Source organism: Zonotrichia albicollis, chromosome 11 (genome assembly GCF_047830755.1).
Source record: "Zonotrichia albicollis isolate bZonAlb1 chromosome 11, bZonAlb1.hap1, whole genome shotgun sequence".
NCBI classification, from domain to species: domain Eukaryota; kingdom Metazoa; phylum Chordata; class Aves; order Passeriformes; family Passerellidae; genus Zonotrichia; species Zonotrichia albicollis.
The window spans coordinates 5793800-5812015 of NC_133829.1; the positions used below are offsets into that span (position 1 = coordinate 5793800).

At 44.9% G+C, this 18216-nt stretch overlaps 1 long non-coding RNA gene across 2 annotated transcripts in view; it reads right to left on the reverse strand.

The window, feature by feature from the left end:
* The window catches only part of LOC102068866 (uncharacterized), an 87385-nt gene extending 79787 nt beyond the window's left edge, over positions 1 to 7598 (reverse strand). For both annotated transcript variants that reach the window (XR_012582120.1, XR_003379427.2), the window contains exon 1: positions 7419 to 7598. This is a non-coding gene — a long non-coding RNA (uncharacterized LOC102068866). The remainder of the gene's footprint in view (positions 1 to 7418) is intronic.
* Positions 7599 to 18216: the final 10618 nt, after the last annotated feature.

Consider the following 18216-nt stretch of genomic DNA (forward strand, 5'->3'; position numbering starts at 1 on the left):
AAAGAACTTCGCAGGGTCATTCTTATGACGTACTTAAGGATCACATCTCTCCTGAAAATAAGATACAGCCTTACTCTGAGGCTTACAAGCTGTTTAGTAATTTTTCTTTTTGGTTCCTTTAATTTCCCCAATAAGTAACTTACTGTTTTACAGCTAAATACTGTAAGTGATAAAAAAAAAAAAAAGTTGTTTGTTTGGGTTTTTTTTAAATGAAATATCTGACCATAAAACCCCAAATGCAGTAAAATACTGAGCTATTCAGTAATGCTGGAAAATAAGATACAGCCTTACTCTGAGGCTTACAAATTGTTTAGTAATTTTTCCTTTTGGTTCCTTTAATTTCCCCAATAAGTAACTTACTGTTTTACAACTAAATACTGTAAGTTATAAATATTTTTTTAAAAAGTAGTTTGGTTTTCTAAACTGAAATATCTGATCATGAAACCCCAAATGCAATAAAATACTGTATAATAAAATAAAATTCTGTAATATATTCTATATACTAAATGCAGTAATAATTCTATAATAAAATAAAATTCAGTAATGCTGGAGCCTCTTCCCTCTGATTCTCCTAAATAAGCATTCAATGAGATGGGCACAGTCGTGGAGCACACTGAGCCTGGGACAGAAATGCCCTCTCCAACCACATCTTTGCCATGAGGTGGTTCTGTCATGGTGTTTCCTTCATCTCCACTTGCCAGAGACACTGCTGGAATTATCTTCTACATTTACACACACAGGCCCTTCATCTCCCAGGAGCCCAGAGTATTTCTGAGATTGGAAATGAAGAGATAAGCTTGCCCTGCCCCCTGGAAAGCAGCCCTGGGTTTCTGCAGCTCATTAAAAGCTGTCAGCACCTGCAGCCCTCCCAGCAGGGCACCAGGGATGGAGGGACATGTAAAGAAGAGCCCACAGAGAGTATCTGTGGAGGAAGGATGAAATGCTTGTTATGGATGCTGTGGAATCTCAGAGAAAGAAGAACCTTAAAGCTGAGCAGAAAGCTCAACTTAAAATTGAGCTGTAGGTTAAAAAAGAGTTAAAGAGTATGAATTTTCATTTGGAGCAAATGTTGTTCTTGGAATATATGAAACATCTATTACCAGACATCAATTCCTACCATATGGCACATGCATTACTTCTCCTGCTAAGCAGACCTGCAGTTGCAAGGCTTGTGCCTCACATCCAGCCATCACATTGTGACAGAAAAGTCCACTTTGATGGAGTGCATCAGCCTGGCAAGCTGGAGGTGCTCACATGGAGCTGTGGAAGCTCCCTGAGACTCTCTGCTCTTGTAAAATCTGTGCCTGAGCACTGCAGCGTGCAGCCTGCTGAGGGGAGTGAACACCTCCAGCCAAATTATCACTAGGATTAGGCAAACTAATTCAACTCAGATAAGTTCCTCAGATCTTTTCTAAAGCTCCAAGCAGGCTCTCAGTGAGGATTTACTTTGGCAGCTCTCAGTCTCTTCTATCTCACAAGCCTATGTTGCAATGGAAAAGAAAGATTTCAAGATTCTTTTTCCTGGCAGTTAGAATAGGAGGGAGGCCTCTCCTATTGCCTTGCAATTCACAAGTTGAAAGCATCTGATCTGTGTGATCCAGTCATCTTTTATTTCTTAACCTGTAAAAGAAAAGGCCTTGCAACATTTCCAGTGCAGCTGGAAGCAAAGACTGGTGACTTTGGATCTCAGGAAACATCCAGGATCTCAGGATAAATCCAGTTTAACTTCTTTGGAGGGACAAATGAAGAAGAGCAGAAGCAAAACCGAGCATGAGTCACAAAAATTCAGAACAGTGAAATCCAGCTCTGAGCAGGTGTTTTTGCTAAGTGAAAATACCCATCCAAATGTGTCTTACTGCATCAATTTGGCACAAATATACAGGAAAAAACCTTGTTGCATTTTTCTCTGGGTCATGACCCTGAATACACTCAGTCCTGCCCAGGATCCCAAATTCACTGGGAGCAGACTCACAGCCTTGGTGTGACCTCATGAGGTTTAATTTCCTTTCTCCCTGACAACAAGATCATAATTATTGAGGTTTTAGCTGACAGGCACTGACTGATTAAATCTAAAATAAATACTAATTGCAGACACATCATTAAAAAGGAGAGCCAGTATCTGACTCTAGGTCAGACACAAGCAAAGATCCACTCTGAGTTAAGGACAAACCCCAGCTAGGTGATGAGCTTGATGTTCTTTCTAAAAGTGCCAGTCTGTAATGATGAGAAGCCTGAAATTTAGCTGAGGGCATGAGCCTGGAAATGTTCTGTCACCAAACCACACTGAGCACACAGCACAGCTGAAGGAACTGCTCAAGCCCAAGGTGACACTAAACAAGTCCTCTGCTGCTCAATCTGTCACATCCCTCACACACTGATACAGCTCTGGAAATACAAAATTCACCCTTCAAGCTCTGCCCTGCCTCTGTGCAGGGTGGGCACGAGCTGAAAGCTACAAGCATCATTTTGTGTCAATTTTCAGACCTGCTGCCTCCCCTCAAGCCTTGCTGTAACATTTTAGGTACAAATGTCAAAAGGTCCCAATCAGGAATGATAAAAATGCCAGCACCTCTGACAGCTTGCATCTGGGTTTGGCTCATTCTTTTTTTTCCTGAAGCTTTTTCTTGTCTTTCAGTATGGAGCTTGAGCCCATGTTCCCTTTTCCCGAAAACTGATCCAGCCACTTACGGGATTCTCAGTGAGATCATTCAGGAAATATTTCCAGTTGATCCAGTTGGAGGTCTTTGCTTGGGATTTTTTTTTTAATTTATTTATTTATTTTGTCCTGCGCTTGGCATCAGTTACAGGTGCTTTTCCTATTTTGGATGGAAAGGATATTAAGCAGTATTCCTAAAGGTCCTTTTGGCCTTTTTTTTTCCCCCTTTTAATTTGCCAAAAAAGCTTTTGATGGAACATCCTCCCCTGGCCCCCAGTCTGACAGGATTCCCTGACCTGCATAACGCTGTCCAGATTGAAGCATGAGAAACATTTTGAAAATGAACTATGCTGGAGTCTGAGAGTTATTAGCTGCCAAGAAATCCCAAAAGCTTTTAAACCTTGTTTGCAGCTGCAGAGTAGGAAACCTAGGTGCTATTCATAGAGGAATTCAACAGGAACTGTAAATTCAAGGCAACTTGCTGCTAAAACACAAAGGTAAAGAATTAAAACAGACTTAAGGAAAGAGCAACCCCAGCCATTACCATGCCAAAGTGACTGATTGAAAAGGAAGTTTGAAAAATTTCAGTATGCCTGGCTGGGATATAAAACTCAGACTGAGGTAAAACAGCACATTCTCTAAAATCATGTGTCCTTTGCAGCTGGTTGTAGACCAGGGCTGAGAAAGGAGGTTGAGGGGCTTGTTAGCAGTCCAGGATGGGAGATTTCTGTTATGCAGATGGAACAGGAGAAGTGGAGGTGGTTCTGGGAAAAGACCAGACTCAATCAGCCCAAAATTGCCAGAACTTTTTAATCCTTGGAAAAGGCCAAGTTGGATGGGGCTCTGAGCAACCTGGTCTAGTGGAAGGTGCCCCTGTCCATGGCACAAGGGTTGGAACTGGATGACCTTTAAAATTTCTTCCAAACAAAACCATTCCATGATTCTCTAAATAAACATCTTCATCGATGAATCAAACACTACTCAGTGCAACAACACTACACACTTTATTTGCTGTACCATCAGAAAACTGCTCCTTTACAATTAAAGAAAAAGAAATTAGAGTGAATATTTGAGGTGGGTTCATAACTAAGGGTTGTAATGAGCATTGTTTGACAATCAGAAGTCACTGGAGCATGCTGGCTGTATAGAATGGTGTAGAAGGTGCTCACCAGCCACTGCCCAGACTGTGAGAATGGGCACAGCCATTCGATTTTCATTTCCCAAATGAAAATTGGGAATTTTCAGGCAGAGCAGGAGCAGGCACACAGTGAGTTACAGCTTTTCCCTTCCAGCCCAGCCCCGAGCCCCTGCCTGGTGGAAAACACCCTCATTCCGCCCTGCCCTGCTGCCTGCAGAGCAGCCAGCAGCCCCAGCCAGCAAGGGAATAAACTGTGAACACCTTTCAGGGAATGATCTCATCCCGAACAAAAGTTAAATAAAACAACTTGATAAATCACCCTTCCCCTGTGTGCACCAGCACACAAAAAACCAGAGTCCTCCTGTGAGCTGAAGTGAGCAGCTGTTCCAGGGTTTGAGGCATTTTTAGGGGGAGAGGAGCTTGATTTTCAGATGGATCCTTAAGTGCAGCCTCTAAAAAATCAGGTCCCATCAAGTTACCTTATGCTCAACAGAAGCATCCCAAATGAACTTGTCACTTGTCACCATCTCTTCCAAGGACTCCAGAAGGAGAAACAAGACTCTTAAGGCAGGAGAATACTTTTGCACACCTGGCTTGTACTACTTTAAGGAAAATTACTCTCAAGAGCTAATTAAAATGCATTATTTCCCCCCTCTAGCTGTATAGATTAATCTATTTCATTTTCAAAATCTCATTTTTTCCCATCACTTCAAGTATTCAGGAGAGATTACATTATTACAATCACAACTTGGCCTCGGTCCCAGAACACAGAGATGAAGAGAGAAAAGGCTTTTGTTGAGGACACGCACACACACTCACACACACACTTTAGACAAAATGAAAGCACATTAATCAGCTAATAGGGAGGGGGGGGGAAATTTAAAGTCTTATGACAGAAGTATCAAAAATGAAAGATTTCTGCTGGAATGTAGTGTCAATGTAAAAGCAAAAAGACCAGGGTATCTCATGGAAAAGTATGAAGCGCTTTTTTTTTCTTTTATTTTTCTTTTCTTTCTTTTTTTTTTTTTTTTTTTTTTTTTTAACTAGGGAAGAACAGAGACCTTGGTCTTTCAGAAGCAACCAAATGGAAAGAACATTTTTCAAGGGCACAGCAGCGGCACTGGGTGGTTCAGGCCAATATTATGTTCAGGTGAAATCAAGATCATTAAGATAATATGAAGCCCAAAGAGGTTAAAAAACTACTGTTGCTGTGGCAGTTTTACTGCAGTGAAAGAGCTGTGAGGGAAAAGCAAAAAGAGAAAAACCACATGATGTATTAAGATGCTTCATTAGAGAGCAGGTACTCAAACTTTCCCTGGAAGAAACAAATCCCCCGAGGCGAAGGGACCAGATTTTTTGGTCAGTTATGCCAAAGTGCTTTCTTTAAAATGAATGCAAGCCCTGGGAAGTTCACAGAGTTAAAGGAGAGCAGAGTGCTGTCCCTGCAGGATGCCTCCTCCCATCTCTGCTGTTCCCCCTCTCTGCAGATGTTTGGGGAGGGGGAGAGGCTCAGGCTGTGGTTGCACATCTATTAATATCACATCTGCTGTGCTCTGAGGTTTCGTGGCAGGGCAGATTCGATCTGGATCAAGCACAAACACATTTTTGCTGAATTAGCCCGAGCACATGATGGGATGTGCTGCAGCTTTGAGTTAGCTGGCCACGTTATGTCAGTCTGAAGCTGACACACTGCTCTGGGCTTGGAAAAAAGGTTCCCAGGATCAAGGTATGCCACAAAGCTGTCAAATGCATTTGAACCAGGTGCTAAATTTGTACCAGATCAGGAGTTTCCATCACAGGGATCAAGCTCTTTTGATCCACTGCTGGGCACCTTAAATCCAGGTGTGTCAGCTTGTGAGAGCAGCCTCCAAATCCCAAACCCATGTGTGTGAGATAGTCACCATTCCCCAAAACCCAGAGCCAAGAAGTTAAAGAAAACAAACCGGGCTAGGTGTAAGTTTTATAAGCATTCCTTTTTCTTTTCCTTGCTGCAACAGGGGCTGGTTCCCTGTGGGCACAGGTCAGGGCAGGGATGCTGCTGCCTTCACTGTGCATCTCCCCACGAGCCTCTGGCTGAAGGGCTGTCTCAGGGAAGGGGCAGCACATCAGAGCAGTGAGAAATGAATAAATATTCTATTTTGTCTGAAGGATTTGGGTTTTTAAATTATATATTTAGCGAAAACACAAATAATTCATGAGTGTTTTCAAATACATGAATAATTCAGGCTGGAACCGAAATAGCTAAATCATCAGGGCCATCATCCTCATAGAGGCATCCAGGATAGGTTATTTCAAGTACATTTCACTGCAGACTGGCACGTGCACAAATTCACTAATAAGCAGCTGCATCCCTGCCTTTCAGCTCCCACAAACCCCAGCCAGTCACAAATCCCTGACTCAGGGTGCCAGGCCTAGAGCTGAGATGCATCTGAGCCCTAATTGAGCCATGGCTTTAAAAGCAGGGACAGAACCAGTTTGAAATCCCATTTTATAGCTCCTCAAACCACATCTGAACCATGTGGTACATGTGTGGCATTTAAAGAACAAATTATCTGAGCACCATACAAATGTTTCACTAACAGCTAACTCCAAGTTCTAGCAACCAGCATTCCTGCCTGCATATTTGTGGCTGACATTGTGTAGACTTTGAGGCATGTGTATTTGTTAATTTGAATTCTGTGTATTTTGTGGGCATTGAGGGTGTAATACTGAAACCATAACTTCATTGTGAAAAAGTTTGCACTTTTGCGTATATATGGAGATGTGGTACGAGCTGGACAGCCAGATACCTTAGCAAGAATTCTCAGAACAAGAAAAATCTCAGGTTTTTAAGTAATTTTGTGGCATTGAGGGTCATGGTTTAGTGGTGGACTTGGCAGTGCTGGGTTAACAGTGAGCCTCGATGACCCTAGAAGTCTTTTCCAACCTTAATGTTTCTATAAATCTAAGTACCTTTTAATGACAGTAGAAGATGGAGCTGAGCATTGCTGGCTCTAAGCATTTTGACAAAGAACATCATTCTGGTTCTTGAACTCCCAGCGTATCACCAAGATACCCCTATGGCAATGGGGACATGGTGACAATAGTGACAATGGTGACATTGGTGCACCCCGTGGGCAGCACCCCCAATCACCCTGTGTGGCTACAGCCAGAGCCCTGAACAATTACCAAGGAGCACAGGCAGCTTTTAGAGAGCAATAATTGAGTGAGCAGCTGTCCCACATGGCCTCCTGCATCCCACTGCAGCAGAAAGTTATCTGGCATGGGTTACACAGCTGCTCTTTGGCCAGAGACAACAGGGACAGCAAGAAAGGGTTTTTGGAAGGAAGCTATAAGTCTAATATTTCATTCAGAGGAAATGAAGGAGCTACATTGTGGTATTGACTTATATCTGATGGCATTTCACATTCTCTGCTTGTCACCCCAGCTGTGTCTCTGCTTTGGGAAAACCTGGGGCTCAGAACCACCAACAGAAAAGCATTACATGGCAAATGCCTGACACTGAGTGTGCTGGAGGCACTTCTCTAACCCTCTGATCTTGGGACACATAACAGCTCATTCATTCTCTCTCTCTTTTTTCAGTTTTGCAGGAATTCCCCCATTGTAAGGAGCCCTTGACCTTACCCCCATTCCTTCTGCTACCGCCTGACATCTTCCCATCATATGTTCACAGTGTGTGTGTCTTCAGTGAAAAGCAAACCACTGCTGCTGCTCCAGGGCCCCAAAGAAAACCTGGAGAAAGGAGGGAAGAAAGAGAAACCTCAGCCTCACTGGTTCTTCCCAGAGATGTGTTGCTCCAGCAACTGGAAGTCAAACAATGATGTCAAGAAGACAGAGCCAGGCACTTGGAGTGCAGCGTCCAGTCGCCACAGCAACTCATTCTTGAAGTGATGCAGGGAGGTTTTCTTTTCTCACTAGTAGAAAAATATAAGTGAGCAAATGAGTGTAAAGGATGTTTACCTGGGGCTGGGGGTGTTAGTTTAGGGGGCTGGGATGCAGCACCCTGCCAAAGGGCCAGGGAAGGGAGGAGGAGGAGGAGGAGGATGCTGTTCCCTCCCAGAGGAGCGGAGCAGCTGCTTGGAAAGGAATTGCTTTGCTCTTCCTTTCACCAAAGGAAATGCCAGAGAAGCAAACTCTGCTGCCAGATGCCACATGGACACCAAATGTTCCCCACTGGCTCCCCCCAGCCTGTGGGCTCCTGCTCTCGCTTTCCTCCCTGAGCTCCCTCAGCTGTTGCAGACCCATCTGTCCCACACTGGGCAGCTCCAGGCTTCAGACAGGGAGGACAGGTGCTGGGGGGGTGGGGGGACCCTTGGGCCACCCCTGAGCTTAAGCCCTTTCCCAGCTTCCTGCATGGCTCTTTTGTTTGGGGCCATCACTTTGTGGCTCCCCAAGAAATGAAATCTGTGGCAAAAAGACGCAGCTTTACAATTTCACTGCAAATCAGAAACCTCCCCCAGCCCTCTGCCCCACAAAGGGCTAAGAGGGGAGGTTGAGTGGAGCTGTTGGGGGATAGGACATGGCCAAGTTTGGAGGTGACAGCCAAGGTTTTTGTTGACAGAGCATTTGCTCACATAGCTCCTTGCACTTTGCTTCCCAGAGCTGCCATCCATCCGTGTGGATGTAGGAGACAGGAGACACCTCCAGCTCTGGCCCCTGCTTGAAAAGCACCACAGATCTCCTGAGGAGCTGCTTTATCCCCACGTGCCTGTGAGGAACAACCTGATTAACTCTTGCACTGATTCATCCTTATCCATTTATCTAACACAAACCATTCCTTACTCCATTAGGCCCTTGCTCTCACTGAGTAATCCCCGGTTGTATCATGCTTTGGAATTAGTCTGCAAGGTCCTCAGGGCAGGGATCATGCCTTGGAAGGTGCCTCACAGACTTTAGGGCCGTTGCTAAATTAATAAGAATGTAATAAAAGTATTAGAGCTCTACCGAGGGAAGCATTGTTATGCCCCAGAGGCAGCATATCTGGTTAACAACCCTGAAAAGAAATGCCAACAACATTAGCCTCTGCCCCTACATCCCTCCACCTAATGTAAAATTAAATAGCTACAAATTACCTATCTATTTTTCTATCTGCCTAGGCAATTAGCCCGTGCTCATTACTGGACATGTGGGGATACATCCAAGCTCACCAAGATGGGAGGCACGACACACAACGAGGCAAGAGGAGATGCTCTGAGGCTTCTGCTGCCTTGTAAAACACACCATTAAACCACAGCACGTTGGACCAGCAGCAGAGGTCAGAAAAAACCTGCGAACTCTGGCAGGAAAAGTGTCCAAAGAGCAAACTGAGAGCCAAGGGCAGCAAACAGGCTGTGAAAGTTTTCTCAAGGGTGTGGGCAGGACAGAGAGGAGCAGCCAGGGATGTTTATTCATATGGGAAAGGCAAACACCAAGCTATAAGCAAATGTGGCATTTATTTGCAGTTAAGCTCGTGCATACATCTCCATGAATTGGAGGTGCAACCCCACTGACAGGGAGCCTGCTGCCAGTGGGGCATTGTCAGGGATAAATCCATGGAGCTGCAGCCAGGGGACAGCTGAGCATCACACAAAACGTCCTGGAAGGAAATTCAGGGTGACGTTTTTCAGTCAGCAGCACAGACAGGACTCCCCTAGGCCTGAGCTGAATTTTGGAGCCCCCACTCCCCCCTCCATGAGCCAAGAGCTCTGCCTCAAATCCAGTGTTTCAATCCAGTTAAGTTCAAGCCCTCTGCTCTGCTTGACAGCAATGCTGTATTTTTATTCAGGGCAGGATCAGAGGTCTGATAAAACCTCACGTTGCCAGCATAAAAGAGGAAGGAGCTTCAGCTAATCCCAAGGAAAATGAAGCCCACCTCTTCCACCCCACACCCCTCCTGAAAAGGGAGAAAATGCAAACCCCACATTTGACTCTCTTGGAAGAGAAAATGTCCTGCTGTCCTCAGATGGTTAAAGCATGCAGCTTTAGTGGGCTGCAGAAGGAATAGCAATTACATCCCCTTCACCTCTTGCCAGCTTGGGCTCTTTGTTTTTGGTTTGGTTTTTTTTTTTTTTTTTTTTTTTTTGGGTGGGGGTATTTTGTTCTAAATCTTTCAACTGTTTTTGTTTGGTTGGGTTTTTTTCCCAGCCCTTCTTATGGGGGGAAACATTCTCACCCTTCATGAAAAAGGGTGGTTTAGATGTGGAAGAAAATAAGAGGAGGGAGTTCACAGGCTGCTTCAATGTCATTTAACAAATATGGGAGAAAATGGAAGAAAGAAAAGAAACAGGAAAGGAAAGAAAAAAGGAGAGAAGAAAGGGAAGAGGAGGGAATGGAGAAAGAGGGAAAGGAAAGGAAAGGAAAGGAAAGGAAAGGAAAGGAAAGGAAAGGAAAGGAAAGGAAAGGAAAGGAAAGGAAAGGAAAGGAAAGGAAAGGAAAGGAAAGGAAAGGGGAAAGAAGAAAGGAAAGAGGAAAGAGAAGGGAAGGGAGAAAGAGAGAGAGAGAAGAAGGAAAGGAAAAGGAAAAGGAGAAAGAGAGAGAGAGAGAGAGAGAAAGGCCAGGTCTTCGGTGGAGTTAGCCTGGCCATATTAAAGGAGCAGGTGTTGTACTGAGTTAATTTATCTGGGAGGGGACCTGAGCAAATCCCAGCAGCCCTGCTGAGAAAAAAGCTTTGTGTGCTGACACAAAGCCCTCCCTGCTGCAGCGCTGCTCTTGCTGCCTTCCCTTCCCTCCTCCCCAGCTTCTCCTAATTGCAGGGCTAATGTCCTCTGACAAGTGCCTCAGATGGTCCAACAACAGCCCTATCACCCATTCCCCATCCCTGATTATTATGATTTTCACAGCCCAAACCCCTGCCGACCCCGGGCTGCTGCTGTTGATTATTCTCCAGCACAGCCCTGTCTGCTGAGGAGCTGCAAAATCCCCCCTGTGCCACGCTGAGCACCCAATTGCTTGGCTGCTGTGACACTGCTGCAATTTCTGGCACGGGGAACGGTGCTAAGGGGGTTCCAGAGATTCCTCTTTTGAGGCTGCAGGCCCAGGAGCCACATCAAAGCTGGGTGTTTGTCTGATGTTTGCTTGGAATGATGTGTTGGAGGGAGGGGGCCTATCTGCCTGCCATGCCTGGAATATGTGAGTTATTGGCACAGCCCCCAGCCACACCACAGGCTGTGTGTCAATTAAAAAGGGGATCTGGAGAGCAGCAAGCCCAGGCAAGCAGAGATGGGGAGCAAGTTTATTTATGAAGGGATTGAAATAGGTAGATGGTCTTCATATGAGGTCAAGAGGAACAACGTGACAAAATATTCTGTTGACAATGAAAAGAGAATTGCATTGTCTTGGGATTTCTCACTCCCAAATCCATACCCAGAAACCAGCATTGCCCTGAGATCTCAGGCTTTTACACAAAAATCACAATTTCCACCAAGGCCACACCACCCACCCTCGATGCAACCACTTTTACAAAGCCCAAAATATGGAGCAAATATCTCCAGCAGCCCCACTGTGCTTTGAGGCTTCTCTTCTTCTACTTGGAGAACTTTCCTCTGGGAACAGAGACAATCATGGCAGCAGAAGGGAAGCCAACACCTTCAAGAGCTGAGCATTAAGATGTGCCACAGCCCCTCTGCTGCTTGGCACCACAGTGAAATGGATGCTCTGGGAAGGGAGAGGCCCTGCTCCCAATGCCTCCAGAAGATGCATGGAGTGTTGCTGGAATAACCTCACATCCACAGCAGCCACAGGAGGGGACAAACAGGGTGGGAATGGGGTCCCCTGGCCATCCCCAGCTGAAATCATGCCCTTGCATCAAAGGGTTCCTTCAATGGGAAGGAGAGAGGCAAAGATTTCAGGACACCAGCAAGCAGCAAAGGGCATCTCACTCAAAAAGTGCTCAGGGGTTTCGTTGCACAAAGCAAAAATAAAAGGCAGGCCCTTTAAAGTACAGTGAAAGGAAAATCGTGTTGGGGAGGAAAAGGAGGGGCTGTGGAAAGGGATGAGAGCAGCTGGAGAAGAATTCCAGCGGGACAGATAGACAGGCAGTCACACAGCCTCTTAATTATTTAAAAAATAAACTAACACAGAAAAGGACGTCCTGGGGAGGAGGGGGAGGCAGAACCTCAGGGTTCCCATCAATTATGCACAAACCAGCCCAGGGACACTGTGAAAAAGGGTCCTGTGGGCATGGTCAGGGAAATGTCACCAGGAGCTGGCCCCAGGTGACACAGCAGTACCTTGGTGACCCTTGGTCGCCCCTGCCTCATTGTGCTGTGCAACTCGAGCTGGCATCCACACGAGGAAACAAAGGGACACAAAGGCTTGGCAGAGGTTTGTGTTTCTGATTGCACTGCAGCAGTTTCACCTGGCATGGACAGCCTGGAGCCCTCCTGCTTTCTGAAACAGTGACCACAACAAACAGCTGGGTGTTAAATGGAAACCAACCTCATCCAGGTAAGCAAAGCTACACAGGAAATAAATCTGTCCTAACTGATCATTTCTCCTGACTGGAGCATCTCCTCCAGAGCTGCAGGTTCCAAGTTCTTAACAGGATCATGTCACACACGCTGCTCCTGGGGACTGCACAACATGATTTTTCTTGGCTGAACAGCCACCTACACTGCTGGATTTCAGATCTCTTTTTTTCCAAGAGTTGCATTAACAGAAAACCACCAAAATATGACAAAGTGGAAAAAGTATTTCTTCCCAGATTTAATGTTTTCTTATAACCTGAGCCTTGAAATTATATCCCAATATCTTTTATAAAGCTCTGGCCCAGAAAGTCTGAAGCTCAAGAGGGGAAGAACCATGTCAGGTTCAGAGTAGTAATCCTGCATCCTGTGTATACTTCTATTGTTTCTTGCTATGATGAGAAAATACAAATTATTTCCTAGAAACCAAAAGCATTAACTTGCCTCTGCACACCATCAAATAGACATTGAACAGTAAGAGGTTTGGCTTGCAAATGGGTGCTGCTAGAATTCCAGTTTTCATCCTGTCCTGGTTTTAAACCACAACAAGCTTGTAAGCATGAAGACCCAAAGCCTTACAAAATCTTAACCCACCCAGGTGGTCCTGATTCCTCCTATTCCTCCAGCCTTTGTTTATCCATGGACAAAATGGCTTTTATTTTGTATTGAGCTACTCCTTAAATCCTACAGAAACATGCAACTTGCAAGCAAGAGGGGTGATGTGTGTTTGATAGAAACCACCCATAGAAGTGAAACCACAAATTTTACGATAAATCAGCAGATGGGCAAGCACGCAGAAACTGTATCTGCCATAATGATTTATTTAAAATAAACAAATCCAGCTGTGGCAAAATAACGAGTTCTCTGCAAATGCACACACAAATTCTGGCTATTTCATTATGAACATATTAAACCTAGTCCCTCAACTCCAGCTCTTGATGATAATTAAATACACATAGATGTACTGCAGTGGATTTGTTCCTGGTAATTTGCATAGCAGAAAATAATTACTCTGGCAATTAGATACAGTGCAACGTGCTGCTCCTTTATGTGCACCACAAATTTCTTCTGATGTTTTGGCATCACCATTTAAGAAATTAATGAAGGCCCCTTTCCTATTAATAGCATGCTGCAGTGGGTTCATGGTGGCTTTGCCTCATGTGTTTGAAATAACTTTTGTCCTTGTTGCTAGGGCTGGTGCTGCAAACCTCTTGCTGCCTTTAAATAGCCTGCTCCTTTGCTGGCAGCAGTGCTTTCCATTTGTTAGCTATTATATTGGTCATTTGTCCAATTGTGCTGCTCTTGTCCAGTGATCAGCCACGCAGGGCCAGGGCATCCTTCAGTTCAGGGGAAATAATCAGTTTGTTCCCCTCCTGTCCAGGCTATTTGTCCTGTCATACACTGGGATGATGACTGAAGAGAAAAGGTGCAGACTTGAATCTGTTTAGGTGAGGTTCCTCATCCCAGGCTAAGCTTTAAAGCCCCCAGGTTGAGAAAAGAAGTCCCCAAACATCAACAGCAGCAAAGGGAAGGATTAGGCAGAAGAGAAGCATCAGGGAAAACAAAGGAACAGGGCAGATTTGCAGGTCTGAGCTTTGCACAGCCAGAAAGCCCAGCCTTTTCTTCTCTAAAGGCATTTCCCTTTGAACATTGGTCATAACAGCCTGTGAGAAAGCCTTCTCTCCCTCTTGAGGCTGCTGCCTGAGCTACAGCTGGTCCTGCCTGCAGCTTCCCCTGCACTTCAACCTGAGCCTGTGCCGAAAGGAGGGGGTGCCTTAGGTCACTTCCAGCAGCTCCGGGTCTCCAGAGGCTATCACAGCTTCATTGTTTAAAAATGGGAGGCATATATAATAAATTTTCATTAATCAAGTAAAGAATTTTGATGGTTGAGAACCCATTTGCTGCCAGTGCACATCTAATAATAAAGGGAGAACAGGGAAACATGAAAGGCAGAACAGACAACAAGAAATGTGTGTGAGAAGTGAGACCATCACCATGGGGAAATTCTCTCCTCACCCAGACAGCTCCTGGTCCTGCTTCCTTACAAGCACAGAGCATTTCCCACTGCTGCTGCCACTGCTCTTGCCCTGCTGTCCCAGCTTCTCTCAGCTCTTGCCCAAATTGTCCTGAGCAACACCTCCTCCTTCCTGTTGTCCTTCACTCTTTAATTTTGAGTGAGGTTTAGTCTACTTGCACAAGAAAAGGTGGCCCAGAAGTGAGGGTGACAGCCTGGGCAAGGGAGAGCCACATTCAATTCTCTCTGCCACTGACTCCTCCCCTAACCCTGGGCATCCTATTTCACACCTCCTTCTGTCCACCACTGCCTTCTTCAAAGCACTGCTCAGAGATATTTTTTATTTATGAACATCTATTAAATATTCCAAACACTCTGAACTTCATCTTGGCCACCAGCCACTTAAAAAAAAAAAAAAAATCCAGTCAATTTTGGCTGGATGCTTATCCTTAGGTGAAACTGCAGTTCTGCCATCACCCACAAACAGACTGGGGCAGGTTTCACTCTCCCTAAGGGCACACACTGCAGTCTGACTGAGCTTCCAGGGCACAGAGTGTGAGATGAGCAGGCAGAGATGCTGCAGTTCTCCCCCAAAGGCACCTGGAGGCCAGGCAGAGCTGGAAGGGTGGGACACGGCCACCCAGCCCTTCCCAGAGACCCCCAGGCTGCTGCTGCTGGGGCGTGAAAAGGAAGAGGAAAAATGCAACAAAAGAGCAAGAATAAAAAGACTTCCATTCCAAAGCACAATTAGGAAGAATGCACCCCTTTTTCTCAGGGTTAGGCATTTTTTTCCTTTTTCTCTCTCTGGCCTGGCTCATGGCTGCCTGCAGATCCCTTTCCTGGTTGCCTAGCAGGGCTAGCATTCATGGCAAGCTGAGGTACACCATGGATGCTCCCTGCAAGCAGGCTGCTATTTCCTACCCAGATGTCTTTTATTTCAGTCAGTGTCATTGCTTGAAGAGCAACAATTGCACTTTATTTCCATGGCACTCATCTTTGGGTAGTCTGGTAACAACCTTGCCTTACCTTCAGCTCTGTGGTACCCTCCATGAATAGCTCATACAGAATAATTCAAAACAAATCAAGAAGGCTAAACTTGTAAATCCTGCCATTCTGCAGGGCCAAAGGGTTATTTTACAAAGCACAAGCACTCCGGCTACACAGTTCTGCTGAAGAGCCCTGTAACAGTCAAGAACAGCTGAATTATCAATGCCCATCTCCTCCAAAAGGAACAAACTCCAGGGAAGGAATCAATAGGAAAACTTTGCAATACAGAGCCCTTAACTCAAGACACATTTTAGGGATAAAGCCTTTAAAAGGCAGGGGATAAGATGCTAGACTAGGACTTAGAAAAAGACTGAACTCTATCCTTGAATATCTGGCAGTGCCATGGGTTCCCCCATGCAAAATGTAAGATTTTGATATTTGTTTCCTTAATCAAAATGATTTGGACTCCACTGACAGAACAGGCTGAATAAGAACTAAACCTCTGAGCTATTTATACCTCCCTTTTATTTAACAGAATAGTTTTAATGCTGAGATGTGCCAGAGCAGACAAAGGGATAAAAGCTTCTGCAAACTTCTAACCACAGGCACCACATTTGCAGGATATCTGACAGGACATGATCCATCTCCTCCTGATCAGTTTTGGAATGGGATTTGTGACAGGTCCACTTGTCCAGGCAGGAGAATCAGTTTGCTGATTCTTACACTCCCATGTCTCTAAAAACTGAGCTTTTTACAAACTAGAAGGGGAAATGTTCTCCTACACCTGCGGGCTACATGATGGATGGAGAGGCAGTTCAGCCTCTCAAAATGAATTGCCATTAACAGAATTGGAGTGCAGGTTTCCAAAATACTGCCTGAAAGGTGAAGCTTACCCAAAGCTTTCAAATTTAGAAATTTCACCTTCACAAGCCTGTATTTCACCTGAGATGTTTGTGATTTGTCTGTGCCTTTCATCATCATACAAACACCTAACACCTCTGCGACATAAGGCACTAAGAGTAGGACATAGAAAAATATTGTGATTATAAAACTGATTTATTGTTTACTCTCACAGGGCCTAGTTGTTACTTCCACTGAATTCAATGGGAGTTTTGCCATCGACTTCAATAGGGTGGAGCAGAGCCAGGGATTTTTGTCTGTTAATTCCTTGTGGATCATTTACAGCTTTCCAAGCACCACTGCGAAAATAAACTTCAGATTTTTAAAAAACCACATGCACACACAACAAAAACCCAACTGGAGTTAAAATGTGTATAAAGACCAAAAGAGAACCACTGGCATAATATCCCTACAGCATTTCAGAATAATTCATTATTTACTCATTAAATCAGCAAGCAACAGCTCCATTGCTCAGGATCAGCAGCGTGTGCGTTTCTCACGCTGGCAATCCAATCATTCACAAGCCATGTGCATAATTTGCTCCTGAATATATATAAACTTTAGATATAATGAGCTGGGCACAGAGACGTGGCCAAAAGTGAGCTGGACGAGTGACAGTGCTCTGAAGGAGCCAAGCAAAGACATCCAACACAAGGGAGGGAAAGTATCTTCTGGGTACCTTTCTGGTGTGGTTCAATTGACCAGCTCAGAGATGCCCAAGGTCCTGGTAAGGGACAGAAAGCTACAGAAAAACAGATAAACAGGGAGCCAAAAAAGGGAAAAAAGTTGAAAACTCATGCACCTCTTATTTCTTCCACCTTTAAGGTGCCTCTCCAATCTTAAGTGACAAAACTCAACATTAGGATTGAATTTGTGCATTTTGCACACCCTTGTCACATGTTTTCAGACAGAACTCATCTGAAACGAAATAATTTCCTCCCAGAAGCATGGGAAAAGTCACTCTTTTCCAAATTTCCACCAAAGAGTCAAAAACTACAGCCCTGGACTAAAATGGGGCAATGCTCCTGGATGAACCTCCACCATCTTTCTGAACCAATTCTCATGTCAACTGCTTGGGAAAAGTAGGACTAAGACAAAGGGGAGCTGAAAGCCTGGGGCTTGAATGGAAACTATAAAAGGAACAAAAGTAGCAGCAACAAAACTCCAAGGACTCCTTTGGCACCCAAGGAGGGAGCTTAAAATACAGCCAGCATCTCTCAGCCTTTTTTTCCCTATCTTGGTCTAAAAAAAAAAAAAAAAAAAAAAAGAAAGAAAAGAGACAGCTCTTCGAAACAATCTCTTTCTGTGTAAGCTGTTGCCAGAGTCTGAGAGAATAAGCCAGGGTTTCTGTGCCAGCCCATTCACATGGCCAGGTGAAAAGAAACTCATTCCTTTACAGCCTGTGCTGCCCCACACAACATCTGCTGAGAAAGTGGGATGGGAAACACCAAAAAGGGGAGAAGAGAACAGCCGAGGCCTTCAGGTTAGAAGGGCAGCCCGTTCCCACCAGGGAGTCCCTCTTTCACTCGCAGACAACTGCTGCATTTGACATTTCAATGGGAACTGAGGCAGAGCAGGAGGGAGGGCACGGAGGAGGGGGCGGCGGGACAGCGCATAAAGGGACCGGAGTGAGAAAGGCAAGGAGACAAAAATTCTGCATTTTCCCTTTCATTTCTGCTCGCAGGGTATTTCTTCTATAACATGACAGCCAGGAGAAAGAGGAGAGTTTGTTCTAAAATCGCACAGATAGGCAGAGAGGGTCGGTCCTGCTAAAAACTTCTTCAAGATGAATCAATTTTATGGGGCTTACAGAGCAAAAGTTTTTCTTTCTTTTTTTTTCCTTTTGGTCATCCCTTTTTTTGTTTGTGTTTTCAATGAGAAGGAAAAAGGATTTACATAAAACAAACAAAAAGAATGAATAGCAGCAAACCCTGCCATGGGCACCAACAGTGGATGCTTTTAGAAGAGTTACATGAATATAGTTTCAGTGTTCAGCATTGTCTGAGAGTTCAACACAGACACATTCATCCTGGGAAGTAATTCTGGGGTCCTGATCACTCCATACAAACCCCTCAATGAG